Source organism: Nannospalax galili, unplaced genomic scaffold (assembly GCF_000622305.1).
Source record: "Nannospalax galili isolate Female #2095 unplaced genomic scaffold, S.galili_v1.0 scaffold441, whole genome shotgun sequence".
Lineage (NCBI taxonomy): Eukaryota > Metazoa > Chordata > Mammalia > Rodentia > Spalacidae > Nannospalax > Nannospalax galili.
This window is the reverse complement of record NW_008348089.1, coordinates 8,612,159-8,634,401: the sequence shown is the minus strand read 5'-3', so window position 1 is coordinate 8,634,401 and position 22,243 is coordinate 8,612,159. Positions and strand designations below refer to the sequence as shown.

General features: G+C 41.7%; 1 protein-coding gene across 4 annotated transcripts in view; it reads left to right on the top strand.

Annotated features, from left to right (window-relative positions):
* Positions 1–10,575: 10,575 nt before the first annotated feature.
* Positions 10,576–22,243, top strand: part of Herc3 (HECT and RLD domain containing E3 ubiquitin protein ligase 3) — a 125,058-nt gene continuing 113,390 nt past the window's right edge. For 3 of the 4 annotated variants that reach the window (XM_008844635.3, XM_008844638.3, XM_008844637.3), the window contains exons 1-2: positions 10,581–10,930; positions 12,581–12,641. The gene's annotated coding sequence lies outside the window, so the exon portion shown is untranslated. Of the gene's footprint in view, positions 10,931–12,580; positions 12,642–22,243 lie in introns of all 4 variants that reach the window. The other variant, XM_029569067.1, reaches the window with a different exon arrangement.

Here is a 22,243-nt window from a genome sequence, read left to right as displayed (position 1 = left end):
GGGAAGTACAACCAAAGATTAAAGGGGCCAATATAATTTCATAAGAGCATACATATATATAGCTAAAAGTTACTTGACAAACAGCAAAGCCAGACAGGCGATACCTTCAGTCGAGCTGTTGGCCAGGATGGATAAAGGGTCTTCCAGATAGTAACCCAACACACTACTGGAAAAATGAACAGCAGACCCCAATTCTAACCAAAGGAATACTGACAATGGCTTGCCGTAGATCAGGAACAGCTGATCCTCCTGGAACAGGGACCTCTGGCTGACTAGATTTACCAGAAGGGCAGATAGGGGGGAATAGATGGGGGTCCTGACAGCACAGTGGACAGTGGCAGGGATGACAGAGTATGAAGGCTCTAGTGGGAGAGGAAAGCTATCTATCTGATGAGCTTATATTCATACTCAGATGTCAAGGAACTCAGAAAGTAAGCGACTGTGACCAGTAATAGTCATATATATAGAGATTAGAAATGCATGTGAAAACGTCTCAATGTCAATTGCCTTAAAATGAATTTTTCTGTATGAAACAGTGTATTTTAACAACGAAGTGGAGATCTTTTTTAAATGTTAAAACCTCATTTAATTTTATGTCTTAGAGAGTTTATAATGAGTAAAAGATTGTACAAGAGTAATAATTCATCTGCAAACCTAAAAATATACAGCCAATTTTGAAAGAGATGTACCCTAGCTCAGAAAAATGTTATTGAATAGGTTAATGCTGTTGTAATGAAATGCTTCTTCTAATTTAAAAAAAAATTCCTAAAAAAAAATAAGGTGGAGAGTGAGAGTGAGTAAGACATCAGATGTCACCCTTAGGTCTATACACACATCACACCACACCATACCACACATATACCCCCACAAAACACACATACACACACCACACACCATGCACACACGTACCACCACACACACCACACACATACACAACATACGCACCACACACATGCACACACATACCATACTCACATCACACACATACAACATACACACACACATACACACACACACACACACACACACACACACACACACAGAGAGAGGCAGGATCTTCAAGAGGAGATTAAGCTATGAATAGGCAGAAGACTGAAAAAGGCAGCGTTGGGGCATCCTTTTGCCTCTGTTCTCCTATCATGTAAGATGCAGAGCCTTTGTTTTCCTACCAAGCAAGAGGACTCTTGTCAAATGCCAGTACCGAGGTACTGGACTTCCCAGACTCCAAAATTGTGAGCCAATAAATTTTTGTTCATCCCTAATTAACCAGTCTGTGAAATTCTTACATAGGTGGCACTTAAAGGATTAAGACACCTATCTTGATTTTTTTTTTTTCATTTAGCCCCAAATACTCGAAATAGTTCTGCTCTTAAGGGCTAGGTTTTAATCTCCTTAGAGTGCTGTAAGAAAATACCACAGCCTATGTAATTTATAAATAGAAATTTATTTTTCACAGTTCTAGAGGCTAGAAAGCCCAAGGTACCAGCAGATTTGGGGTTAGGTGGTATTTCCTCACATGAATGGAGGGGACAGAGGGGACAGCTAGCTCTCCTGGGGTTGCTTTTATAAGGCACTAACCCCAGCACCTCCCAAAGGCTTAACCTTTTTTCACCATCACCCTGGGGCATAGGATTTCAACATGAATTTTGAGAGGACCAAACACCCAGATTGTAGCAGGCTCAAAGTTTACGTCCATATGACAGCTAGTCAGGAATGTGGTTTTCCTGTAAAGCTTGGGAAGCACTGATACACCTAACAAGTGATGAATGGCCAAGGTGATTAGACCAAAGTGGTTGTTTCAACTCAAGCCTCGATTTTGTTATTGTTGTTGTTGTTATTGTTTCATTTTGTTGTAGAAATGGACAGTGAAATGATTTCTCTGGCTGTCATTTCATTGCTGATGGCAAACTCTGATGCTTTGTATGGAACTTGGTGAACCACCAGCTCATTATTGGCTTATGAATGTGTACCAGAGATTAAAAAGACTAACAGCAGTCTGAGTTGTACAGAACTTCCTTTCTGGAGTCTTTATTTTTGGCAAATATGTGGGAGGACTGGGAAAAACAACATAAAACAGAGTTTTAGACTGACAACTATAACAATAAAGTTTCAGGCCTTGAGTTATAAAATAAACATGTAGAAATATATTGCCTACAGTAACATTTAGGTGTTTGCATATTAATTTTTACTATAAGAATTTTTGGTTTCATTTTTGTTTATTTTACACATATATTGGTAAAAACAAGTTGATCTATGAAATTGCTGTAATAAAAAAGCTTTTAAAAAGTTACTGCTGGGGGAGCTAGATAGAAACCACTTAGGTACTGTGTGTGTTTGGCTACTGTCAACCTTCGCTAGGAAAACTTGGCAAACTACAAGATCCATAAGAGTAGGGGCTGGAGAGATGGCTCAGAGGTTAAGAGCACTTCCTGCTCTTGCAGAAGATGAGGGTTCAGTTCCCAGCACTCACATGGCAGCTAACAACCTTCCCTCTCCAGTTCCAGGGGATCCAACACCTTCTGGCCTCTGTCGGTTTTCAAGCATGTGGTGCACTTACATGCATGCAAGCAATATATTCATATACATAAAGAAGTAAGACTCTTGCAGAAATGCAAGAGTCTGCATTCTTCTTGACTCAATCATTCCACCTTGAGAAAATTATCTTTAGTAACCAAAAATGAGAGCGAACCTGTGACTATGTTGTTGTACAATTGTTTATAAATGGAAATGAATGAAGATAATTTATACATGTACCAGGGAGAAATTAGTTAAATAAATGATAGTATATTCATTTAGTCAGATACTATGCAGTTGTTTAAAGTAATGTTGGAAAATAGTACTTAATTTTATTGAAGACGTTCAAACCAGACATGGTAGTGTATAGCTAGGGTTCTAATACTTGGGAGATGGAGGCAGAAGGATTGGGAGTTTAAGGCCAGCCTTAGATACATAGGGAATTTGAGGTCAGCCAGGGTCATATGAGACTATTTCAAACAACAACAAAAAAAAACCCAAAAATGTTGTGGCTCAGGCCTATAATCCCAGGACTGTGGAGGTACAGGCAGGAGGATCAGGAGTTCAAGCTCATTCTTGACTACATATAAACTTTGAGGCCAGCCTGGGCTACATGATACCCTGCCTCCAAACAACAAAAAGTTGTTCAATTAAGTTGTTAAAGGCCAGGCATGGTGGTGTACACCTTTAATCCCAGCAATCAGGAGGCAGAGGCAGGTGGATCTCTGTGAGTTCTAGTCTAGCCTGATTTACATAGAGAGTTCCAGGCCAGCTGGGGCTACAGGGAGACCCTATCTAAAAAGACTTCCCCCAAATTATGCTGTTAAATTCAGAAAACATTGAAAATATGCATAAAACAAGCCACTTTAAAAACTGCATATATAGAACTGGAGAGATGGCTCAGTGGTTAAGAACACTGGTTGTTCTTGCAGAAGACCTGGGTTCGAATCCCAGCACCCCACATGGCAGCTAACAACTGCCCATAACTCCAGTCCCAGGGGATCTGACAGCCTCTTCTGACCTCTGTGGGCATTGCACGACACGGGTGCACTTACCTACATGTAGGCAACACATAAAAAAATTGCATATATATGCATTGGAAAATGCCAGATTATTAAGCTACCACTGAACTATATCCCCAGCCCTTGATGCCAGACGATTAAGAATTAAATGTGGTTGATGAAAGGAAAGAGATTACTTTTATTTTTTTCTTTTTTATTAAATTCATGTGCATTGAACATATTTTATAAATGAATATGCATTTGTGACGAGAAAAACAAATTTTCTTATTTTTCCTTAATTTTTAAATTTACTCTTTGACAATGTGATATGTGTATATAATGTATTTTATCATATTGCACTCTATTACCCCCTCCAACTCCTCTGGATCCTTCTTTTCCCAACAAGTCCTCTGCCTACTTTCATGTCTTTCTTTTAAGTTTTAAAATTTGTTATGATACACTATTTAAATAGGGTTTGTTTGCATGAGCATGGGCATGCGATTATTTACTGGATCATGGGCAATTTACCAATGACCGTATTACTGAAGAGGAATGACTCTCCCTCCCCCAGCAGCCCTTAACTGCCAATAGCCATCAATGGAAAATTAAACATTAGATTTTCAGTCTCTTTTTATTGTAAAGAGTGGCCATAAAGTCTAGAAATATTGACAATTTCATTTTTCTTACAGATTTGCATTAAGTAAATTAGTCTACATCATTTTGTTATATATCAGTTTTATAGACTGAACCTCCTTTATGTCTCTGCCAGAGTATGTTAAAGGCATATGTTACTCAGTAAAAATCAGAGGAGCTGCTTCTGTGGAAGCTTAGAATGTGGAGGCAGTGCATTATGGTTATTTAATATGCTTACGAGAGACAATGTCTATCATATACCATCCAACTAACAAACCATTCACTGTACATATTTGCCTGTACTTCTAGACTTTATAGCCAACTTATAAAGTTAATGTAGCATTATCCTTTCTTAAATTTCCACATATTATGTTTTCTAGGATACAATAAAATGCCTTAAATTTCATTTGACCCAGATTTAGTAAAACAGCAGAGAAAAGGAGTTTTCACTAGTAAATTATGAATACTTTCTAGGCATCTAGAAGGTTAAATCAATGCCTGCTCTTCTGCAGTTGAAATATATACATAGCTATGATCTTTGTTGCATGCCTCTATGGAAAAAGGTCAAAATTTCTCTGTGAATCCCAAGGATCACCATTTGGAGGGCTACATGTGGCCTTGTAGATGTAAGTCCCTTAATGTCTACCTTGAAGATAAAGACCCTGTTCATTAAAAATGTGCTCACAGCCAGGTGTGGTGGCGCACACCTTTAATCCCAGCACTTGGGAGGCAGAGGCAGGCGGATCTCTGTGAGTTCAAGGCCAGCCTGGTCTCCATAGTGAATCCAGGACAGCTGGGGCTACAGGGAGACTCTGTCTAAAAAAAAAAGTGCTCACAAAGTCATACCCCACCCCACCCTCGGCCCTCAGAACAGTACCTTACTGACACCAGAGGCCTCTGAAAGTTAGTAAGGATAAAGAGAATGAATGCAGCTGTGAAACTGTTGTCATTCCAGAATGCGCTGGTTAACTCTGGTCTAGAAGAGTGGGGATGCCTGGACCCTGCTTAGTGGAATTTATATAGGTGTGCCACATTGGATAATTATAGAAAATTTGTGTCCCAGCTGCCTCAAACTCCTGCTGCCATGCCTTACTCATCATGATGAACTTTATCTTTAATCTGTGAGCCTTAAAAACAAATCAAAACAACAAAGAATGCGCTGGCAGGACTACAGATTGTGATAGTTTCCAGTCATGGACTTCTGTTGTCTTGCTACTTTAAGACCTACTGCTTAATGATGACCTCCTTAAGAAATGGACAAGGTTGGCTCAATGGGAAGGGAATGGTACAGTAAACACAGTCAAGTACATATGGCTGGAGAGGTCACAGGCTCTAGCAAAAAATCTACTTATGTCACATCCCTAAATAGAAATATAAGGATGCATAGTTAGAATGTAGTAAAATGCAGGGCTGGAGAGCTGGCTCAGAGGTTAAGAACACTGGTTGTTCTTGCAGAAGGTTCGAATCCTAGTACCCACATGGCAGCTAATAACTGTCCATAACTCCAGTCCTAGGGGATCTGATGGCCTCTTCTGTTCTCTGCGGGCATTGCACGACGTGGGTGCACTTACATACATGTAGGCAATACACTCATACACATAAAATAAAAATAATAAATATAATATTTAAAAAAGAATATAGTAAAATGCAAATAAATTCTGAATAGCTTCAGGAAAAATAATCAAAATGCCTGTAAGCTAGCCAACAACATGTATGTGCCTTACTTACAAACAAGCAATCTATGGCTTCCCTCCTAGAAATGAAAAATGTAGTCTTCAAAACTACAGCTAGGCCTGCATGGCTTTCCTCCTACCCTTACCTCCTCAAGGCAGCTGCCAAGATTACTAGCTCGCCTGCCCTGAGATTTTCTTTTTCTTTAAAATTCTAATAAAATTGTAAAAGCTTAAACAATTCAAAAACAAAAACAAACTATAAGCAGGCATGGGGCATGCCTCAATCTCAACAGTCTAGAGGCCAAGGCAAGAGTACTGTCATGAGTTGAGGCGAGTTTGGGATATAGAGACTCTGTCCTTAAAAAAAAAAAAAAAAAGTACACAAGTGTTGTGTCTGGTGTTCACATCTATAACCCCTGAATTCAGGAGGTAGAGATAGGAAGATTGTGAATTCTAGGTCAGGTTAGTGTGGCCGACATAGTTAGATCCTGTCTTTTAAAAAAAGGAAGACAAAAGAAAAAAAACAAACCACTGTAAACAAACCAAACCAAACCAGAGTATATCAGAGAGACAGAATGTGATGGCCTATCAGGTTTTTCCACAGGCTTCATCCGAGGTATCAGAAGTCTACCTGCCCCTTTCTAGGTTTACCAAGTGAATGTTTGCAGAGCAAATACTATAAGCACAGAAATGAGAAAAAACAATTCCCACTGCATGGTACTATGCATACTATTGAAAATTGGCCTCAACTGAAAATAAACATACACATTTTAAGAAGTGAGCTGTAAGAATGGAGCAAACCAGTGTGTATTCAGGTGGAGACACAGCAGACGTGGGCATCATTCCCTTGATATAGGATGGGGTCCTCAGCTCTAGTGATGGGTTGGACCACTTGATCCCTCCTCTCTGTCATGACTTAGGATTAAAGTTTGTTAACTCTTTTATTTCCCCATGGGTGTCTTCTTTTGTACAATTTAGCATGGCTAACAACGGCATACTCCTTATCTACTGGGTTACCATCTGTCTCCTACAAGGCCCCCCACTCCAGCCTGAGGACCAAACTCAAGGCACCGCTGCCATTTCACACATTCTTCTAATGTATCTCATTGCAACAGACTAAGCTGTGGGTAAGGACAGTTTCTGAAAAGCCTCCACTTATTCCAGGAACAGTCTACCCCATAAACAAGGAGCTATGAGGTAATCAAGGACAACTACAACTGCATCTTGGTGGCTGTGCCTCTTGACGATTGGTCAGGCTGCCCCTTTGTGGTTCAATGCCCTGGAAGCTGCAATGAGGCTGTTCCCAGGGCATCAATCCATGTGTATGCACTTTCAAAGGTCTGCATCCTCAAAAGACTTGATGTTATTGTAATATCATTCACACTGTGGCTTTGACACCTCTCCACTTTTGTGGGGATTGTGGGAGACACTAGAAAAGGAGACCCAGTCCACCATGATTTGTGACAGGAAAAGGGCCACCTTACTCCATGAATATGCCGTGTACTTTATTAATATTCATAAACTACTTAAAATCCACCATACAGAACCCACTCTGCTGCTTCCCACCTTGGGGCAGCTCACACCAGTGTCTCTTTGGAGTGTCTGCTTCTGCTGTTTTGCTAAATAAACTTTGGTCAAACTCTCTATGTCTCTTAACTGAATTCTTCCCTCAAGTAGACAAGAACCCAGAAAACCCACCAACATCTGCCACAAAAATATTGCTCCATATACAGTGTGTTTGTTGGAAAACACATGGCAAGTCACACAGATATGGATAGAGGACAGTATTATCAAAATGGCAATAAAAATAAACTGTGACCTCTATAAACCAGTTTAAATATCAGCTATTAGGACTATTGTTGGTGTTGGGGCCATTAAAGCCATTTTGGTAAAGGAAGCAGAACTCACTTGTTACAGAAACTGCCATTTTCACATTGGTTCAATTAAGAGGAGAAAAGGAAGGGTTGGAGAAATGGGTCAGCAGTTAAGAGAGAGGGCTTCTCTTGCAGAGGACCTGAGTTCAGTTTCTAGTATCCATATACGGTTGACCACAGCTGCCTGTAACTCCAGCTCCAGGGGGATCCAATGCCTCTGGCCTCTGTAGGCCCCTGTACTCACATGTATACCCCCCAATCCCTCCTCAGGCAGACATAATTAAGAATAATAAAAATCAATTTTTTAAAATAAGAGAAAATGAAGTTCACATTCACTTGTTCCACATGAGAAAGTTCCTAGGGGTCTGGTGCTTTTTTTTGTAAGGAAGCTTACAGTACCTTAATTATTTAGATATCATTCCCAACCCACCTGTAGGCTTGAGTATTTGATACCAATTTTTCTCTTCAAGATGAATTTTTCACAAAAACCACTGTATCATAGGCCAAATGTACCAATCCAAAAGGAGACTGATTACAAACTTTATATTTGACACACAGAATAGGATCTTACTCCTTTCTACCACAATTTCTCTTGGTCATTTCTCCAGTTCTTAGTGATGCCATCTCCAAAGTGGAATTACACTTTTGTAACAGACTAAACTTTGTGAAACTGCCACACATTTGGAGTATTATTCTTGCTTCCAGTCTCTGTAAAAGTGGCTGGTATAATTCAGTTTTCAAAGGTTTGCATTTCTTAGACAACAGCTTCTTAAACTGTGAATCACAGCCCCATAATGGGATCACATAACTGAATGTATGGCTCATGAAAACTTTGGCAAGTTTCTGAATGTTCAGTGTTCCAAATTAAAAAAAAAAATCAAATGAATAATGAATCCAAGGTGTTCCTGACAGCTCCTCACCCCCTGCAGGCATGGCTGCAGAGTTCACTGCAGCCTTGGTTCTGAATACACATGCACACATATCTACAACGAACACTGCTTTAAGCATCTCAGCTGATTTGAGACTATTCTATGTTATGAATTGCAATGTTTTTACTGCACATATAGTTTTCTGCTCTTATAGAAACATAATGGTTTAACTTTGGAAAACAAAGACTTGCTATTTACCTATTGTCATTCCTCAGTAGGTTAGGATCAAATTAATGTCCCTTTGGGTTGTAGTAGAATGCTTGATTGAAAAATTGCTTGAGTCGTTGACTTGAATATAATAAAAAAAACTATCCAATGAATTTTGACTTGATACTGGAACAGAATTCTCACAATTTCTGAAATGGCCTTAAACGTACTTTTGCTATTTTTTTTTTACTATGTATTTATGTAAAGTGGTATTCTCAGCATCGTTGATTATAGAATCAAAATATCAATTAATTCAGAAAGCCATTAAAGTTCTCTGTCCTGAAATATCAAATATTCAGTCAAGATTCAATTCTTTATGTAAAAATAAATAAGCACATGCATCCCACTGGTATGCAAACTGCCATTTTTAATAAATGGAAAACCTATGCCTAACAAAGAATCATTTAAATTTCCTTATTTACTATGTAAAGTGCTTGATTTACATACCTGTTTTATATACTTTTTCAGGCAAAAACCTTTTTCAGGCAAAAACCTTTTTCAGGCAAAAAGGGCTTGCAAGTGGACAAAGTTTAGAAAGTCTTGTGTTGGATGACCTTAGTTACCTGAAAAAAGATTCTGCTTACTCATTGCTGGTGTCAGAGGTGTTTTACAGCTTTTATTTCACTGAAGGTCCCCTGAGCAGCCAACACTGTCTTAGAGGCAGGATGCATCAATCCTCCAAACTTTAGTCTACTTTGTCAGTCTGTTAGGTTTTCAGATCAGGGGATCCAAATGGTTTGGGAAGGATTAATTATTCTGGTGCAAATGCCAGATTATAAAATTCTTCCACTTACACAGTCCTTCTTGCCACAAGCTCTGCCTTTCAAATTCAAGGAAAGCAGACACAAAGGTCATCTTTGCCAGAATGTTTTCTTGAAGATTATTTGAGGATCAGATAAAACTAGGGCAGGTCTGAGACCACTTTTGATCTTAGGCAAGGAAGAAGCTTGGGGTCAGGTAAAATGGAACTGAAACTTTTTTTTTTAGCCCATTATTGGGTTTTAGGTCACAGGGAGCACCTTTCAGATTACGATTACAAATCTGTGTTCTACCACCCTTTCATGCTCCCTCGAGCCTTTCTTCCGCGGCAGTGCCCTCCCCGCGGGTCTCCCAGTCTGGCTCCTCACCAGGCCTCCGAGGACCTTAGGGCTGGGCGTGACAGGGAGTTCCGAACCTCCACTCTCCAGCTCGCCAAGGCGGGTCCCCACTCTAACCTCTGAATAAATAACTACCGTCCAGAATCTTAATAACTCCCAAACCAATGGCGGCTGTCCCTTTGCCACACGGGCAAAAAGCAATCGGTTCCAGCGGGGGGGATCCCCGGGTCCCAGTCCACTCCGCGCAAGGCTCCCCCCGCCATTCCCTTGCCTCCCCGCCCCTCCTCTCTGGTCCCTACACACACACCACACACATACACACACACACACACACACACACACACACACCACACATACACACACACACACCACACACACACACACACACGCACACGCACACGCACACACACACACACACACACACACACACATACACACGCGCCCGCGCGCGCGCGCGCCCGGCCCTGCCCCTCCCCTCAGGTCCCCGCACCTCCCGGCCCCTCCCAGGCCGGCGACACCCCGCCCTTGCAGCGCCTGCACCACCCACTACTGTCGCCATTGGCCGGCGCCTACTCCGGACCGCTCCCGTTGGACAACCTGGCAGTCGCTCACCCGGCGCATTCCTCCGGCCGCCGGCGTGTGGGGAAACTTCCTTATTGTTATGACGCGGAAAGCTGGGGGAGCCTGAGGCCGGTGAGGTGGGGTCGGCTGCTGGCTGGCTGCGGACCAGCTGCCGCACTCTCTCCGCGCTCTCGGGAAGGGCCGTGCCGCGTGCCAGCTAGCGCCGCCCCGCGGGAAGTCGGAGCGGCCCCTCCTGTCCCAGTTCGAATGTGGGTCGTAGGTGACCTCCAGGCGGGGAAGGAGCCCGGAGCCCGGCGCTGAGCGCGGCCGGAGTTTGCTCGGAGCCGGGGCGCCGGCTCCTGCCAGCCCGACCGCCGGCTGCGCGACTCGGCGGCTGGTGACCGCGCAGTGGCCGACTTGGACAGCGGCACCGTGAAGCAGGTACGCGAGCTGAGGGAGGCGCTCGGCAGCGGAGGAGGACGGTGCAATTGGGCCCCAGGGAGTGGGTCCTGAAACTTTGTGGTCCCCGGGCCGGTTCGGCTGTTTGCTGTGGAGCCACACCTGCCCGGTTGGGCAGTACCTTAAATTCATACCTCAGCCTTCCAGGATTTTGCCTGGATTTGTCACCCCCGGCGTGCTCCGGGAGAGACGATTCAAGTGCTCTCTTCCATTTTTATATGCTTTCTGGCTCTTTCCACAAATAGGAAGCTATTTTCTAGAGCCGTTCATCTGGTGATTTGATAACATGAAGTGAGCTGATTTTTCGCTTTAGAGTGGGAAGAAAGGACAATGAAATAAAACGAGGATTAGCCTTTTTAAACGTAGTGAGAGCAATATGGGGTTTTTCTCTTTTTGGTATTTTCCTTTCTGTGGAGGAGGAGGGAGTGCCTTTACGAATCAGAAAAGCAGAACAGATGGATTGCATACTCCACATCTTTGACCCCATAGAAGCTAGGTAGCAACCTTCTGGGGAGGATGTAAGGTGGGAACCAGGTTAGAGCATCCTAGGCAAAAACTCCTTTGTCATGAAAAAAATAAATATGGCTCACTAGTACCCCATTCGACTTGTTCAGTGACTTGCTCTCTCTCTCTCTCTCTCTCTCTCTCTCTCTCTCTCTCTCTCTCGCCCTAAATGTTCCAAATTGTGCTGATGAAGCCGTTGGTTATTGCATTTCATTCTGAAGGACAAATCTAAATTTCTTACGGTTTGCATAACCATTGAAAAACATCCTTGTACATGATGAAAGTAGCACCCATACTGCAGACAAAAGAGTTTTGCATCAGTTTCAGAACTGAAAGCTTGCCTAATCGAATGAGATTTTCTACCTTAGAAGGTAGAAAGTAACCTTGCTAATATCTGAAGCTTGTGCAGGACCCCAGGTTATGTGAACAGAGCAACATAGCTGCTCGTTGAGGCGCCCTAACAAATCTTAATGCTTCCCCAGCTTTCCCTTTGCTGCATTTGGGTGACCTGAGGTGCCTGTCACTTCTTGTTTTGTGTGGTGGAGAATGTGGTAACAAGGACATGAAAGAAGAAAGCCCTCATAGCTAGAATGTGTGTGATCCCCGGGAAAATAGAGTACAGGAAACTGAATTCCTTCCTTATAATTTCTCTTTCCTGTCTAAATGGAAGATTTGAAAATAATGCTATTTTTACTGCGCCTGTCAACTGCCAAGAATTTTCTGAGGTGCTGTCCATGGCTCTAGTTCACATTAGAGGTCACTGATGTCCTCAAGGTTGGTTTGAGGTTCTCTTAACCAAACCTCTGTCTTGAGATACACTGGGGAACATTTAATCTCAAATAATTAAAGATACTATTTTCAGAAGTTTACTTTTTTCCCCTTTTGTTTTTTTTTTTCAGGGGGGGGATGGGGTCTTGCAATATAGTACAGTCTAACCTCTAACTCATTATGTAGCCCAAGTTGGCACTGAACTCTCAGTAATCCTCCTGCCTCAGCCTCATTAAGTACTGGGATTACAGGTGCTCACCACCACTCCAGACTTGTGTATTTCTTTTTTTAAAAATAACATGAAAGCACTTTGCAGAGTCCTGTACTGATATTAATATTTATCGTTTCTTTATCTTGCAGCTCCCCAAGCTGAGGTGGAACAGTTCTGGCTTGTAGTCTAAATGCCAAGTCTATGATCAGGGTGAGTTGATCTAATTCCTCTGAGCCTTGGTTTTTTTTTTTTTTTTTTCATTTTGTAAATGGAGATAATATCTAACTCACAGGACTGATAAGAGGATTGAATGAGATTATGTGAAGACTCAGAGTAACATAGCTGCTTGGTGAGGGACCCTAACAAACAATGCTTCCCCTTTGCTTTGAGGTAGGAAAGAGAATAGGTGAGCCCATAAATATGGACCTCGTTTGGGGCTCTGCTTCAATAACTCCTGCTCCTCTTGTTCCTCTTTCTCCCCTTCCTGCTCCTCCTCCTCCTCCTTTTTGAGTTGGGGTTTCATTTAGCTGAGGCTGGCCTTGAACACACTATGTAGCTGGTGATGTCCTTGAACTGATCCTCCTGCCTCTGCCTCCTGTGCTGGAATTACAGGCTGAGCCACCATGCTCTGTAGCCACTTAGCATAGTTACTTGGTCCTGAAGACCTCAGCCATTACAGAGGTTAAGAATCTCAATCTCTTGCTCGGATTTTGGTCGGATAAAATAGATTCTTAAGGCCTTTTAAGGATTATCTCTTTAGCAATCTTAACTCTGTTTCCTTTAGACATTTGAAAATTCAGAAAAATACTTGTTGGTGCCAGGGGCATGTGTTTCTTTGTAAAGGAGCTGGTTTTATCATGGGTCAAGGTTGTGGAGAGGACTGATTAACTCTTAAGATTTCTTCATTCCTTAGCTCCCTCTGGCTAGCTTGATCTCCAACTGTCTACATATGCCACTGATTTAACTAATAAGAGGTCACTTATGTACAGCTTTGTCTTTTAAGTTTTTCTTTAAGAATGTTTTATTAGCATATATTAATTATACATAATGGTTTTCATTATTACATTTTTACACATGTATAGAATGTATTTTGACCATATAAAGATTTGTCTTTAGATTTCTATGTACAAAATTGAGAAAGTGTGGCTTTTGTGGCTTGGCTTTTTTTTTGTTGTTGTTAGAGAAACAATTCAGTGTCATGTTTAAGAGCATGGCTTGTAGTCTAATAGAGGAAGTTTGAATTTTGCCTTTGCCTTAGGAAGTTTCCATTTCAGCTACTTATTTACATGTTCTTGGGCAAGTGATTTAATCTTGCTAATCTTGAGGTTTCTAAAGTGTTTTTGCCAACTCACACTCCCACCAGCTGTGTATAATGAGAGTTCTGGGCGTTCTTTATCCTTGACTTGACAAAGGGTAAATTAAATAATCTAAAGTTTTTAACAGGGATCTAGACCCATGCTAGGCTTTCAGGTACAGTCACTGTTTTCTTTTGCTCAGAAACTATTTCTGAGCTCCTACTATGTTCCAGACACTAGCCTGATCTCTAGAGATGGAGAAAGGAACAAAAGAGGCTTAGGCATGTGGCTCCCATGGAGAGCTAGAATTTTCTGCTATCATTTGTAGCATGCTGGTAATGTGTGTGTGTGTGTGCATGAGTACATGTGTGTTTGGTTCTAGGGCCTTGTTGGGCATGGTGGTTCTTTTCCACAGAAGCTGAGACAGTCTTGTCATGAGTTTGAGATTAGCTTGGACTACATAGTGAGACTCATTCTTTAAAAAAAAAGAAGCAATGAGAAGGCAATGAATGGCAGTGTAGCTCAGTGGCATAGCAAGGCCCCGAGTTCAGTCCTCAGTGCTGCACAACAAACAAGAAAACCCACTAATTTTGCCTGGTGTGGTGGCTCATGTTTGCTAGCACTTGGGAGGCTGAAGCAGGAGGATTGACGTAAGTTTTAGACCAACTTGGCTCATATGGTTAGTTCCAGGCTAGCCTGGGCTACAGTAAGACCCTCCCTGTCTCAAAAATCAAAAAAATGCCAGGCATGGTATCATACACCTATAATCCCAGCACATGGGAGGTGGAGGCAGGAGGATCAGAAGTTTAAGGTCATTCCCCACATAATGAGTTTGAGTCCAGCCTGAGCTGCATGAGACCTTGTCCCAAAACAAAAACAAAAACACAAAAAACTATACAACAAATAGAAAAGAGAGCAGATTGGCCTCCTGTCCACTGGTGGTGTATGTTAAGGCTGCATGTTTGTGTGGTGCTGCATGGTGCTGCACCCAGCCCCTCATTTTTATACCCATGCCAGAGGTCTATGGTTAGGTCCTTCCTAGATAAAAAGCCAATGAACCCCAACAGTCTGGTTGTACCAACTCCTTTTGTAAAAATACAGCAATATGTGTTCATATGTTCCTGTATACATGTGTGCATATATGTGTACATGTATATGAACAATGAATGAAAAAAAAAAAGAATCCAGGGCCTGGTGCATGTTAGGCTGTTACCCTACTGAACTGCACCCCGAGACCAAGCTGGTGATACCGATTCACACCATTTAAGGACAGCTTCATTGTAAAAGACATTTTACTTCAGGTCTGCTAAAACATGGTGGGGGAGGATCCATTTTAAATGCAGAAATATGTTTTTCTTTTTTCTTTTTTTGTTACTGCAAAGGGAATCATTAGCCAGTATGGAAAACAAAATTGTTCTGAAGTTAAAATTGTCGAAAGTCTGGTTTTCTCGGATTGGGATTCAGTCCACTGGGCACTCTTGAGCCTCTCTGTGCTCCTGTACGCTGCTGAGAACAGGCAACATTAAAAAAGGGCAAAACTTGGTTTCTCCAGAGAAGCTGTCAGTCTATGCCTGGGGATAGGATGTTGATAGAGGGGCTGGAAGAAGCAGTTACTTGCCTTAACAGTTCTGTGTATTTTGTTATTGTGAAATTTTTGTTATTGTGAAATATTTGTAAGTGTAAAGTAATGTAGTGATGCATATACTAGGAAATACAACAGAAGGACAGAGGCAGCACTTCAGCCCACTATTGAAGCTTCTTCCTGCCTTGTTTTCCTCCTAGGTTGTTCCTCTGCCCCTGCTGCCTCCCTAAGCATTACCTTGTACTGTGTGTTTATGAATTTTTTTGCTTCATACCTTTACCACCACAATATATTTATTATACATTATTTAAACTTTGTAAAACTTTATCACACTCTGGATTTTTGTAACTCAAAATTATTTTCAAGATTTAATTATACTAGTGTTAATTTAGTTTTCACTGTTTTTAAATATTTTATTTAAAAATATTTATTTAAATATTTTATTTATTATTCTGTTTTTAAAATATTTTATTTATTATTTTATATGTATGAGTGTATTGCCTGCATGTATGTGAGCGCATCTGTGTGGTGCAATGCCGCGGAGGTCAGAAGAGGGCTTCGGATTCCCTTGGAACTGGAGTTAAGGACAGTTTGTAGCCGCCATGTGGGTGCTGAGAATTGAACCTGGGTCTTCAGCAAGAGCAGTCAGTGCTCTTAACTGCTGAGCCATTTCTCCAGCCCCTATTCTGTTTTATGCATGTCGTGCAGTTTATATTTTTCTTGAAGCAGGGTCTCATGTCATCTAAGCTGGCCTTTGAACTCTTGATTCTTCTGCCTTTGTAAGTGCTGAGATTACTTTTCAGCTGTCACACGAGCATTCCTGCCTTTGCCCTGATCATCCTCTTATGGTCATGCCTTATAGGCATGTACTACCACAGTTGGCTTTTTGTTTTCTTATCTCAAATAATGCTGAAATGAACATCCTTTTTTATTTTATGTATGTGAGTTTATTGCCTGCATGTGTATAAGTGCACCTGTGTTGTGTAGGTCAGAAGAGGGTGTTGGATTCCCCTGGAACTGGAGTTATAGATGGTTGTTAGCTGCCATGTGGATGTTGGGAATTAAACCCAGGTCCTATACAAGAGCAGACAATGCTCTTAACTGCTGAGCCAGCTCTCCAGCCCCGAAATGAACATTCTTATACATTTATGTGGTGCCTATATTCATGAATTTCTCACATGTATGGTGAGATGGCCACTAGCCCTATGTGTGCTCACTTTCATTAAAATTAAAGTCAAATAAGACTGAAATTTCAGTTCTTTCAGTTGCGTCAGCCATATTTCAAGTACGCAGCTGCCGTAGTCGGCAGTGCCAACATGCAGCATTTCCACCACTGCAGCAAGCTCCAAATTCCAGCTTTTACTGTCTTTGTATTTCTAGCTCTCCTCTGGTGCAGGAGCACCATAGCTTCTTAATGAGTTAGACAGGCTGGTTGTAGGCTCAGGAATAAAATTACTGTGCTGTGCAGTATTCACATCTCCATCTTCACTAAGAATATCAGCTTGTTTTCTGAAGTTGTTAATGCCAGCTCACACTCATTAGCTGTTTTTATAAGATCTGACTGTTCTGGTATTGTCAGACTTTCCAATTCGTGTCAGGCTGTCTGGTGTCTTTTGAGGGCAGCTCATAGCTTACCTAGAGAGCAAATCTTTCTTCAGCTTTACAAAGCCAGGAGCCAGGCAGTGAAGAAAGCATCACAGTAAAGGGTGGTAAGGGCAGAGGCAAGAATGCTTTGTGTGATGACTGGAAGGGTCAAGGGACCCAAGTCCAGCTAAGGTGAAGGAGAGGAAGCAGCAGGGGGTAGATTTACCTTGTTGAACCTTTTCTGCTTCTGCTGGACTCAAGGTTTTTGACAATAAAGCATGTCATTAGAATGAATCTTGTTACTGAAGTTAATTCTGCAATTGAGTTTTGGCTCCAAATTTATTTCAAGTTTGGATTTGGTGTGTACCTGCAACGCACTGAAGCCTTGGCATGACCTTTTTCTGTTGTTAAAAAACCCTGCACATAGGTCACCATTTGAAGTTTATCCCTATTTTTTTTTGAGGGGGGTCTTTTTGAGACAGGGTCTCCCTGTAGCCCTAGCTGTCCTGGAACTCACTATATAGACCAGGCTGGTGAACTCACAGAGATCCACCTGCCTCTGCCTCTGCCTCTGCCTCTGCCTCCCAAGTGCTGGGATTAAAGGCATGCACCACCACGCCCGGCAATATCCTTATCTTAAATGAGATGACAAGTCCTGCCTGAATGGTATTTAGATTTTGGTGACTTTAGGAGGAAAAGGAATCAGTTGTTAGGTTGCAGTGTACATGGTGCTAAGACAGAGTTTAGGAAATGAAGGTTGCCATTCATCATTCAGTCACAAGGACTGGGACAGTCCCTCTCCTTCAGAGTTGAAAAGAAAATACAAAAAGCTCTCCAATAACCTCAAGTCCCCTCATGAAAATGATGGCTATGTTGGAAATGAAGCTTTGCTATGGTATGGACTTGGCAGGACATAGCTAATGCTGATCCTAGCCAAGGAGAGGAGAAGTCTCACCCCAGCCTCTTCTGGAAACTGTCTTGTCTGCTGAGGTCACAAAGTAGAGCATTAGGCCTAGTAGAAATAGGAGTGATGCTGGTTGACCACTTAACTACTTTGTGCCCATGCTGAGCACTTTTTGCAGCATTGTCACAGCACTCTGTTCATCTCTCCATTTGAGAGAAAGGAAACTGGCTTAGGAGTCCCTGTAGTCCTTTTAGCCATTAAGAACATCTGCAACCTTTTACCAAGTCCGGAGGAGGAGGAGGACTGAGGAAAGTGCCCTGTGTGACACCCGGGGAAAGCTGTTCTTTGAAAACCATCCCTGCTTTTGTTTCCTGACTAGGGAAATCCAAGGCTGGATATGGAGGGAGGGGCTGACATTGAGGAGGGACAGGTGAGCTGGATTATAGTCTTATATTTGTAGATTCTTCAGTGACATATTACACAATTATGTATTTTGAGGAGAAGTGAAAGAATCTTCTCTAAGAGTAAGAAAGAGACAGTAAATGTAGAAAAACATATAAGGGAAGCCAGGAGATCAGTATGCCCAATGAGGCAGACCGTTGCTGAGCTAGGGCTTAAGTTCATAGACACTGGCATGTACCAGGTTAAAAGTACTCTAGATGTATACTCTAGGTGTATACTTTTAAGTGAAAGCTGAATTAATGGTTGGGAGGTGGCTCTCCTCTCCTTCTCTTCCTATTTTTGAGATGTGGTCTCACTATGTTATCCAGGGTAATTTCAATTTATATTCCTGCCTCAGCCTCCCAACTGCTAGGATTACAAGTAGGCATTGCCAAGCCCAGTTGCCTGGCTTTTTTAAAAAAATGCACTGAACTACTTCCCTGAAAGCTGGATGATTTTAGTGCTTCCTGCTATCATTTTGACAGCATTTCAATGACCTCAACCATATTCCCAATTAGGATTATAACACACCCAGAGGGATACAGCTTGTTTGTGGTTGCTTTTTAATCCTCTTGGTAAGCAGATATTATTTGGCTATTTAAAGATTCCTTTAATTCAGGTGAGGGGGATTTTCAAAGTTTTCTTGTCCTTTTGTTATCTTTCTTCCTAAAATGTTTCTACTAGTCAACCAGCAATGAAGTCATGCTTACCTGAATGTACTTATGCTGAGTACAGGAATTCAGCTGCTTTAAGAACAAACTCCCCTAAAGTTGCTAGACTCAGGATGCCCAATTAATAATGAAGAGAGATGCCATGCAGGCTGGATGCTTTGACTACTGGTTACTATGTTTTAGCACTGTCATAGAATTAGTCCTGGAAAACAGGTTTTTTGTTTTTGTTTTTTTTTTTTCTTTGCAATATTTTGATTTTTTTTTTTTTTTAGGATGACAAATGATTTTCAAGTTTATTTCCTTGTTTGTTTTCTATTTAAATACAAAGCTAAGGAAAACAAGTTCTTTTAGACTTTTTGTACGGAAAGGTGGTATCAGTTCCAGGTATGGGTTCCATCTTATAGAGCATTCATTAAATCTAATCAGAAAGTGGTTAGTTATATGACAGTCATGCCACTATTGCACTAGTGCACATAATCTTGCTAGGCCAGTCTTTAATATAACTCACATGGTTCATAACTGTGTAAGGCTGATGATTACTCTTCTCTGTTGGTAGCATGCATAATACCTTCCATCACTATGAAAGCTAGCTGGTAGGGTGAAACTTTGAAGTCAGTACCAGCTTGATTTCTCCTTGTTTGTTTTGTAACTCACATCTTAGTGTCTTTAGCAATAGGGTCTTACTGCCCAGCTCTAGTGGGTAATCGGGAGCAGGTTCAATGGCCAGTATTGTTTGAGGGTCTATGGGACCCCTGGCAATAACTTCAAAAGAGGAACTAGGAACCTGTGGCTAGACAGGTCACAGGCAATAGAGGAGAACCTACTACTACAGTACTGCTAGATACACATAGTATTAACCTGACTCCTAATGACTTATTGTTATACTCATAGATTAGTGCATCTCTCAGCCCTCAGCAGAGAAGCTTCTTGTAGCAGATGGCAATTAACACAGAGGCCCACAACTGGCCAACCTGCCAAAAATAAAATAGAATGCAGAGCGCTTATCTCTGGATGGGATACCTATATCAAACCCTTGCCATCCAAAACTCAGGGATCATTTTGGAAGAGCCAGAGGTGGTGGTTGATCACAGGAAACCGTGGTCAGACAGCAGGGCAGTTACTCCTGTGAATTTACAGCAGTTGTGACATATAGCAGTATGCATAAGACCTATGTAAACTCAAGCCAGACAAATTTCCAACATGGGGGATGGGGTAGGTAAGAAGCCCCAGACCTCACTGAAGAACTATTGGCAGCTGACAGCTGCTGGGAGAAGGAGAGTCAGTTTTCTTTAAAGGTGTGATGTTGTGTAGGTTGACCAGGCTTCAGGGATGGACCTGCACTAAAGGGCATTTGGGGACACAAACACTTCAGCCTTAAAGCCTTAAAAAAAAAATGATAGAGGACATGAAATCAGGTGGGGGACCTGAGGCGGGGGTTCTGAATATGATCAAAATACACTGAGAAGTCAAAGGCTCAATTAAATATCCCTGGGACTCTGCCTCTTTTCTGAATTGCTATGTATGGTAGCTTAAGAATCTCTTATACGTCTCCTTGTGGCAGGAAAGGAAGCCTTTCCACAGAGCTGCATGGGACCGAATGAGGAAAGGCAGTGGCTTTGAGTGTGAACCTATCCCTGTACCAGTCTAAATGGTCTGAGAGTGGCATTCTTTGATTGACTTGGCCTGGGTCATGTCTTTTGGTTTAGGAATGGCATTCTCTGGTTGGCTTACCTGGGTCATGTGTTGTGGTTTAGCCCAGGCTTACTTCAAACTCACTGCGTAACTGAGGCTGACCTTGAACTCTTGATCCTGCTGTCTCCACCTCCCAAGTTCAGGGATTATAGGCATGTGCACTGCCATGCCTGGCCAAGCATGACTTCCCAATACAATATTTATCTGGTATGTGTGTTTATCTATGCGTCTGTATGAGTGTATGTGCACATTTATGTGAGTATCTGTGGCACATGGAGACCAGCAGAAGGCATTGGGTTGTCTTCCTCTCTCACTTTCTGCTTATTTCTTTGAGGCAGGGTCTCTCCCTGAGTCTGGGGCTTACATTTTCTTGGCTAGGCTCTAAGCCAGCAAGCCTCCATTCTCCATCCCCTTCAGAGAGGGGTTACAGGTATGCTTAAGATGTGTAGCATTGCATGGGTTCTAGGATCTGAACTTTTGTCCTCATGATTGTGCAGCAAGCACTCTGAACTACTGAGTTATCTCTTTAGCCCTAGACATATGTTTTATATTGGCTTACCCTGTAGTTGCCTAATCTTTTAATATTGACTAGTTTTACTTTTGGGGTAAATTTATTTTCAGTTTTTCAAGATATCTTATAGAATAGCTACAATATATTCATCCTCTTAAGTATTTTTGTGTTATGGTGTTTTCGGTGACACGTAAATCTACCTGGGTAGCAGAGTTGCCCTGTGGGTCTGTGTGGACATTGTTGTTGGACTTGGATATAGCCTAGATCTGCTGCCCCTAGCTGTGTGACTGTGAGCATGCTTCTTGGTCTTCAAGAGTGCTGCTGTATCTAAAAATGAGGCTAAAAATAGTACTGTGGTGGTTGTGATGATGAAAGGAGATAATGATAAAATGTGTATTAGCACAGTGACTGATGCACAGTGCAGTATTATGCTGCTAATTGGTAGGAAAGAGAAGACAAACCATGAACCATTAAAATGAAGAAATGAGTGGGATTAACAGCCGTCGAGAAGCCATGGCATTGGAAACAGGTGACACAGTCTGCGCCTTGTACCCTCTTCCCGTGTTTTGTATTTTAACTTTTCTTCCAAGCTTAATACTTTTAATCTAGAATTTACACAAGGTATTAAACCCTTGGGAAGAAGCAGTAATTTCTGATTAAGACAGTAATTTGAGATTTAGTTGTATATTTTCATGTCTTTGAAAGCCTTAAAAAGTCAAACAATAATTTAGAATTACCAGAGTGTAGTTGTGAAATTAAGTTGTACACATAAATGAACCTCACCAAGGACACAGTACTGTTTGTATTGTTAAGAAGGCTTGAAAGAATTGACTTCATTTGGTTGTAATCTTCCATTTGTAACTATTGGTTTTATGTTGGGAGAAAGGAGTTGCTCATTTTAAAATCGGAGTTTGTATGGCCTTAAACACCCAAAAGGAAAGTATAACCAAAGATTAAAGGGGCCAATATAATTTTTTAAGAATCCATATGTGTACAACTTAATTTCATAACAAGCAAGAATGCCAGATAGGAGATACCTCCTTCTGAGTTGTTAGCCAGGGTGGCCCAAGGGACTCCCAGGTAGTAACCCAGCATAGAACTGGGAAAATGAACAGCAGACCCCAATCTTACC